The following is an 8,731-nucleotide window of genomic DNA, read 5'->3' on the forward strand; positions in this document are numbered from 1 at the left end:
AATTATCTACAACTTTTGTTTGAAACTTTTTTCGATTAAATGCCTAGATTCTAAGATACGACCACTTTTTATCCTTTTTTACCCTTTTTCTCATTACTAGAAAATCTGATTGCAAAAAAATTAGCACCATTCGATTCAGCGTCGTCGAATTACCATTATATCAAAAAGTCACAATCTTAGGAAAAAAAAGGGTAGTTAGCCTCTTTTTGACTTTATTCAATAATAAAATAATCCAATCCTCTATACGTGTATAATTCTAAATGCGTATTATGAGAAGAAAATATTATGGTCCAATTATTACGTGCGCGTGTTCCCACACAGGTAGATTTGTATTGCCTGATTAATCTTAACTCTGATTGTATATTGCACGTTATGTTAAATATGTTTAATGTTTTTCCTGCCGGCATTTATTTAACGCTTTCAGTGCCGAACGCCCTGATATATCGTCGTTCGCTACACTTGCGAAAAGTGCCAACGACGATAATATTGTCGCGTATCTTAGAACTTCTTACTATTCGCATTGCAAGAAAGCTTTATCTCAAAATCAATTTTGAAAACGTTATAAACGGTCTAATTTCATTGCAAAAAAATTAAAAAAATTTTTTTAGGGTTTTATTTCTGTTTTATTCTATACTTTTTGATGCCAAATCTCTGTATACTCTAGAGCAATAAGATAGAAACCCGGGATTAGAGTTTAGAATATAATAGTTTCTTGAGACCGTAATCGCAATATGTTGATAGCTGTTAGAACGTTTCTTTGTTATGACACAATATGATATCGACACGATGAAATAAAAAAGAAAAAAAAAAGAAATTTTTTTTTTAAGAGAAAATACAAAATGGTATCCCACAAGGATCCGTATTAAGTGTTACACTCTTCCTATTGGCAATAAATGACATAACCCAACACATCTATTCTCCTATCAAAAGCTAGCTATTCGCTGATGATCGCACTATTTGCTGCAGGGGCAAAAATATAGAAACCACAGTTGAATTGCTACAAAATACTTTAAATAGCCTTCAAGACTGATCAAACAGGAATGGGCTGAAGTTCTCTACACTTAAAACTCAATACATCTTCTTTACCAAAGGAAGAAACCGCAAAACACCGAAAATCACTTTAGGAAATCAGGTCTTAAATTTTGTTGACAATATCAAAATTTTTGGCTTAATCTTTGACAGTAAACTCACATGGACTAAACATATCAGAAAATTAAGAGACTCTTGCCTTAGACGCTGTAACATCTTAAGGGCCCTAACTAATAAAAACTAGGGTGCAGACTAAACTGTCCTAATCAGAACTTATCAGGCCCTCATTCGATCTAAACTCGACTACGAAGCCATCATCTATAATTCAGCTAGTCCCAGCTTGCTAAAATCGTTAGATACTGTACAAAATTGTGCACTAAGAATAGCATGTGGCGCTTTGAGATTAAGCCCTATTAACAGTATTTTATATCTAACCAAAGAGACTCCGTTCCAGATAAGGAGAGATCTGTTAAGTCTAAGATTTGCTGCATCAATCTCAGCGACTCCTGATAATCCTGTACACAAGAACATTTTCAATACCAAATTCTTTGATATATATCGTGAAAAAAGTCTTCCTCCATTATTGAAATTAAAAATTCATAGGCTATCCAACAAATATAATATTGAAATCCCTAAAACAATACATAGAAAGCTGACAACTACTCTTCCATGGACCTTAAAAATTTCTCCAATTAACACCAAACTAGCAGAAAATAAGAAAGACGAAACCTCACCTACAGTCTCTATAGAACCAATTTCCATGAACTGCTAGAAGAATTTAACGAATATAATCATATCTACATAGATGCATCAAGAACTAAGGATAAAACTGGGATTGCTATTATCTTACAAGAAACACAAATCAAACACCGCCTACATAACTACACCAGTTTCTTCACTGGAGAAGCCTATGCTATCTACGTTGCTCTTAAACACATTGAAACATCCACCAACAATAAATTTGTCATATTCAGTGACTCAATGAGCGTAATATCAGACATTAACAACAAAAATCTAGAAAATGATATTATCAAAAATATACTAGACAAATATAATGAAATCAAGTCACTTAACAAAGAAGTAATAATGTCATGAATACCATTACATCAAGGTATATTAGGAAATGAAGAAGCGGATAAAACGGCTAAAACATCAATAAATAACCCAGAAATTGAAAACACATTACCACCGATATATACTGACATCCAAAAATCGTACAATAAAAGAATTAAAACATACTGGGAAGAACATTGGTCCACTATGATCCCCGAAAAACTCGATACTTTTGTAAACACCTTTTATGAGGATAATAAGCTGTCGAACTTCAGTAGAAGAGAACATACTATCACAAACAGACTTAAGATTGGACACACTAACTACACTCACAGCTACCTATTTAGTAAAAATCCAAACAAAATTGTGAAATATGCAATGAAGAAATTAGCGTGAAGCACATAATAATAGATTTCCCCAATACATCAATGAAAGAATAAGATACAGAATTTCAGAAGACCTGAAGACTGCTCTTTCACTCAGGAAACACACACACCACATTGACATAATAATTTTTTAAAGACAATCAATATTTTTAAATATATATAACACCTAATATAGCTATGTATTGTTACATGTCGCTAGTGACCTTGTAGTTGATACGACTATAAGCTGGTAATAAATAAAAAAATTTTCTAAAAAGCATAAAAAGCATTTCTTAGCATTCAGTGTTCGAAAACCGTTACGTTTTTGATACAATTATAATTATTTGCAAATTATTTTGTCAATTTTTTGTTGCTGCCTTTTTACAAAAACTACACCTCATTACGGATATGGATGACGCAGAATTAGTTGGATTTATTGACGCGTTACTAGTTACACGATTCACTTGTTCTGTAATAGATCTGTCTGACGCTTGCCTTTCGAGTTATTCTTTCGTTCTCAGGTCCGCTATTAGTTATTTTGTTAAAAATGATTGAAAATGTAATATTTTTACTTTATACTACGGATCTACATAAAACTGTGATCAAACGATGATTATTCTTATGTGCAAATATTGTTTGTAGAAGAGAAACTTGTTTCTATGTTTTTCATCATGTTTTATATTGATGTTATTCGTACGACTTTAAACAAAAAATATTTAAATACAATTAATATTACTATATTCTTTCTTTATTTCGTAATATGCTGCATTTCGAATTTTGTAAATATCATTTCTAGTTTAATTTTTATGAGCTTTTCCCAAACCTTAGCAAATTCGTCAAATTTGCTCGGCATTCTTCGCATAGGTATAGTATTTTGCTCGGCACTAAAAGAGTTAAGATAGTTTTGCGTTACGAAAAATATTATGTCTCAGTTACTAACCACTCGCGTGCCTACACAGAGACGTATCGCCTGATTAGTGTAAACTCTAATTGTATCAAAATCATGTTATATGCGTTTAAATGTTTTTTCCCTGCCGGCGTTTATTTAATACTGCATTTATGTTACTTCTAACAAAACACAGCCAAAGCTCGCAAAAAATCGGATAAACAATTACTTTGTAAAAATTTAGTTACAGATCAGGATCTGTTTAGCCGTAGAAAAACAAAGTGAGCTTCGATGTTTAATATGTTAAGAATAAAAACAAATTTTCATATATATATATATATCTTCTAGGATAATTAATGTTTACAAATATCGGATATTATTATATATATATAAGTATTATTTGTTCTATCTTATTACACATAGATGGCTAATAATTTTTAAAACTTTTTTCAAAAGTAAATATTCTTTAGAATTATTGAAGAGACACGGATATTTGAATATTTCTTCGAGTTTAAATAATTTATATCACGTAAAATTGTTATAATTCTTGAAAAAGCTCCACGATAGTGAGAAACTTTATAATTTATATATACGAAAAGTAAGTTATTTATAGTTAATCCAGTCATTAAGTAATATAATCAATTAAATATTATTTAAAAATAATGTAAGACGAATTTGTTCGATACGTAATCGTTGATATGTACATTATAGTTTCAGTATTTTCAGATATAATAATAATCGATATCGATATTAAAATAGTATTTTATGAGTTAGATTCATAAAATTTTACATATTATAGACGCTGGCCATATGCGTTATTCTGGCATTCCTTTTTTACTCAAAAATGCATGTTTTACGTGTTTATGTGTTTTTTCTGTAAACATTTATTTTATTCTGTATTTATTTAATTTTTAACAAAACAGATGTGAAGGTTCGTAAAAAATACAATCAACAGTCACTCTGTAAAAATTTAAATTATTAAATGGCTAATAATTTTTAAAACTTCCTCAAAAGTAAATATTCTTTAGAATTATTAAAGAGACACGGATATTTGAATTTCTTCATGTTTAAATAATTTTTATCACGTAAAATTCTCCTAATTTTTGAAAAAGCTCCACAATAGTGAGAAGCTTTATAATTTATACGAAAAGTAAATTATTTCTATTTGATCCAATGATTGAACACCATAAATCAATTAAATGTAGTCTAATAATGATAAAAAACAAATTTGTTAGATTGAAAATCGTTTAAGCATAAATTATATTAACAATTCGTAAGATATAGACTTAAATTTAATCGTTAAAACAGTATTTTGTATATGTGTTACATTTATATAATTAATATTATTTTATTAAAAATAAACTGATATAAAATGAATAAAGTTTAAATAATTTCAGCATATGTAAAATAAAAGAGATTTTTAATATTTTCATGAAGCTTATATTTTATAATACTTGGCTTTTATTTTTATGTAGAGATTTTTTATGGGGTTTATGCTGGACGATGATCTTACTTTCTATCACTAGATGGCTTAAACCAGGCTTTTTTCTCGTAGTCTAAACTATCTTTCTTCGTCTATGAATAGCTTGCATGAGGAACTAACGAGTATTGAATACTTGACAATGTAATATATCCATATAATTGTAAATTTTTGGGGCTGTTTGTATTAACAACTGCATTAATAAATTTAAAAAATCAGCATTTATTTCACTTTATCTACATCCGATAAACGACATTTATAATTACTATTATGAAACTTTTTTAAATACATTTATAAAACTATTTGAACTCGAACGATAACTTTGAATTATTGCAAGTAAACTCCTACGAGCAATCAATCTCTGTATATTATATAAATCGAAAGTTATTATCAAGACAAAGCTAGTGTCCTCTTCGATAAAATCATTTGATTATTATTTGATTGTCAATACGCGACATTGTTGAAACATTATTCATATATCCTCCTTTGCTTCTATTCTTTATTTTACTATATATAAAAATATCATGATTGTTTGTCGGAAATGTGTGTGTTTCACATTAATTTAAACTCTTAACACCAATAAGTAATAGCGCCTAACTAATAAAATTTATAAAATAAATTTAACGAGTTAAACATAGTTTTCAATTTATATAAATATCACTTGTTTAATACATGCGATTGTCATCAAGAATAACAAATCGAACGTCATAATTTTTCGAGTAATCAAAACATTTGTTAATATTTGTTTAAAAATTACGTGCTTATCCATGTACTTACGAAGATATGTCGTTCTTTCGTTATATACAAATTTCTGATCTACAATCATACTTTTTTTAGTATAATAAGATATTTGTTAAATAACATAAGATAAAAGAAAAGAAAAACCTAATTCTATCACTGTGAAATCTATTGATGTATTATAAACGACCACAGGATTACGTTCATTTTTCAGCGACTAATCGATAATGAAATAATTTTTTAGTAAAATAAACTAATAGAATAAATCTCCTCTTAATTATAATATAATTTAAATTATGGATATTAGTTTACAAATAAATTATCTCACAATTTATTACACACTCATGAATTTAGGTATACTACGATGATAAATAATTTGTTCATACAATAATATAATGTACAATTTTGTTTGGAAATTAATTAAGATTTGATAATTTACGATACACTTAAAAGTAATAAAAAATAATTATTTCTACGTTCTATCGTTGTCTATAAGAAGGAGTGTTTAGAACAAATAATTGTTTATGTATTTTATATTATTTTTAATAATAAGTTAGTTTCAAAGTATTAATCATTTGAATAAATCGTAGATAATGAGTATTGTTATTTATTTATTAGATATGCTTTTAATGAAAGCTTTTGGGATTTCTATGGGGAAACTGATTTTAGGTATGTGCCCATAGATGGCTACACAAGCCTAATTCTTCTCGAAAGAGAAATGTCATTTGAATGATTCTAAAAACTTTAAAGTAAAAGGTTTTTCTCTTGCAATACTTGAATAAATATATCCATATTCACAATTTTTGTAGGGGTTCGAGGAAACTTTTCTCCTCTTAAATTTAATAAAAAATAACTCGATCCTAATAATCATATTAGTAATGCTTCTTGAACACTTTGTAATATCATATACGATCGAGCATTTATATTACTAACTAATAAGTCATGTTACAATTGTAATGCCTAATTAACAAGTTATTATACATTTTAAGTAATTTGAATTCTATGAACTCATAAACTTATAATTTAATGTAAACAAACTGGTCTCTCTACATCTTAAATTATGGGTTTACGAACATTCATTCAGATAAATTTTCTAGCTACTGTATAGAAGTCATGAAGTAGCCATTTTGTTGACACGTGTGTCCAAAGAAAAGAATCATATACACGCACACTATCCATCCATCCAACCCAAAAACACGTGCGTATGATTGTGTGTCCCTAAGTAAAGTGAATGACTGTGGATAGAATAGTAGAGAGGGGGGATACTTGACCCATCCAAGAAACTCTTCCGGATTGGTTCGTCGACGTCCGCTGACGTAATGAAACATCGTCGGATAGTCCGCCTAGACTTAGAAACGACGAGTAGAATTGATCTACGAAAGTCGACAAAATGTATCCTCCCACCTACATCCCCCACACACAAATATATTTCTATAATATGTGATAACTCATGTACAGATGTGTTCCTCCAGATAAATGCAAAATGGAACCATTTTTCTAGCTTTGCATCAAATTCTCTTCAATCAGAATCAAAGAAATAGAAGTGAAAGCAAAATTTTTGCACAAAAAACTTATCTTGATGATTTTTTTATGTCACTTTTCTAACAGATCTTATCTAAATGGATTATGTTAATAAATTTAGCTCATTTGGAAATAGGAAACACGTGTGCAATGATACACAATTAATTTTTACTTAAAAGTTTGCTAATTGCAATCAGAAGATTGAACTTTGATTATTGCAATTATATTTATGTAGTTTGTATTTTAACATAGGAAAATAAACTTAGTTCAGTTAATTTATTCTAATTATACTAAGAATTCTAACTAATTTAAAATTATTAATACTCAATTATTATATCTAGCAGACTAATTACATTTACAATTAATAATTCAAATCAGATGGAACTCAAATGAATGCTCTGAATCGTATGAATTATTTCTAAAAGAAAAAGAAATAAAATTTAAAAAAATGATAGAAGAAAAACTTCACAAAATAATATAAAAATAATAAAAAAAGAAAAACCATAGAAAGAATGAGAGGAGTGAATTACATTTAAAATTATTAACCCAAATCAGATGGAACTAAAATGAATGCACTGAAGTGTATAGATGATTTATAAATAAAAAAAATGTAAAATTTGAAAAAAATGACAGAAGAAAAAACCATAAAATAATATAAAAATAATAAAAAAAAATAAAAAAGTGTAGAAAGAATGAGAGGGGAATAAAGAGAGAGTGAAAGATTAAACGAGAAAGACAGAGAAAGATGGAGGAAAAGAGTGAACGAGCGAACAACAAGAACGCTCTCGCATTCCGTCACGGGCGTTCGTGGCTGACGGATGCGTCGTATTTGTCGCGGATAGAACATTTCTATATTTCTTGACTAAATAATTTGATCGATTATTTCGTCGATCTACAATTCTCGATAAAAAAGAAAAGAAAGAAAGAACGAAAGAAACGTAAACGTCGAAATGTACTTGCGTTTAAGAATAAGTGAATCAGATTTCCTTCTAAGAGAGACTTTCGCGAAAGCAGATTTATCCTTTCTCAGGTTTCCTTCCTTCTCTTAACGCTAGAATCCGGTTCCTGCGGGATGCAGCAGCAGGTTGATCGTCGAGCATGGAAATTCCTCTTTCTTCGATGTTCTACAGGTATTCTCAATAATTCTATACTTTCTTGTATGTTCTATTCAATGTTCTGTTGTTTTTTTTGACTTTTACGTTGATTGTATATGTTGTTGATTTGATTTGAAATATGCTTAAAGTATTGTTTGCGTTAATTGTTTGTTAATTGTTTTGGTAGTATCCTAAATGTAATCATAATTAAAATTTTTCTATGACAGCATTGCAAACTTATTTAAATGTTAATTAAAATGTAATGTTAAGGTGGAATCTGTTAAAAATTTATATGTTGAAGTAAATAGTATTTTATTACAGCATTAATTACTTGTTAAATGTTTTTGGAATGATCCAAAATGTAACCACAATTTAACCTATTGCATGCCGGCATTGGAAACTTCTTTGAATGTTTACGAAAATGTAATGTAAATTAGTAAATTGTAACAAACAGTATTTTCGCACCATTAATTATTTATTAAATATTTTGGAATTGCGCTAAATACAACTACAAAAAAATGTTCTGCATGCCATTAAATGTTTATGAAAATTAAATAGATAATAA

The sequence above is a fragment of the Polistes canadensis genome, unplaced genomic scaffold (assembly GCF_001313835.1).
Source record: "Polistes canadensis isolate GaletaPanama2010 unplaced genomic scaffold, ASM131383v1 scaffold_38, whole genome shotgun sequence".
Classification (NCBI taxonomy): domain Eukaryota; kingdom Metazoa; phylum Arthropoda; class Insecta; order Hymenoptera; family Vespidae; genus Polistes; species Polistes canadensis.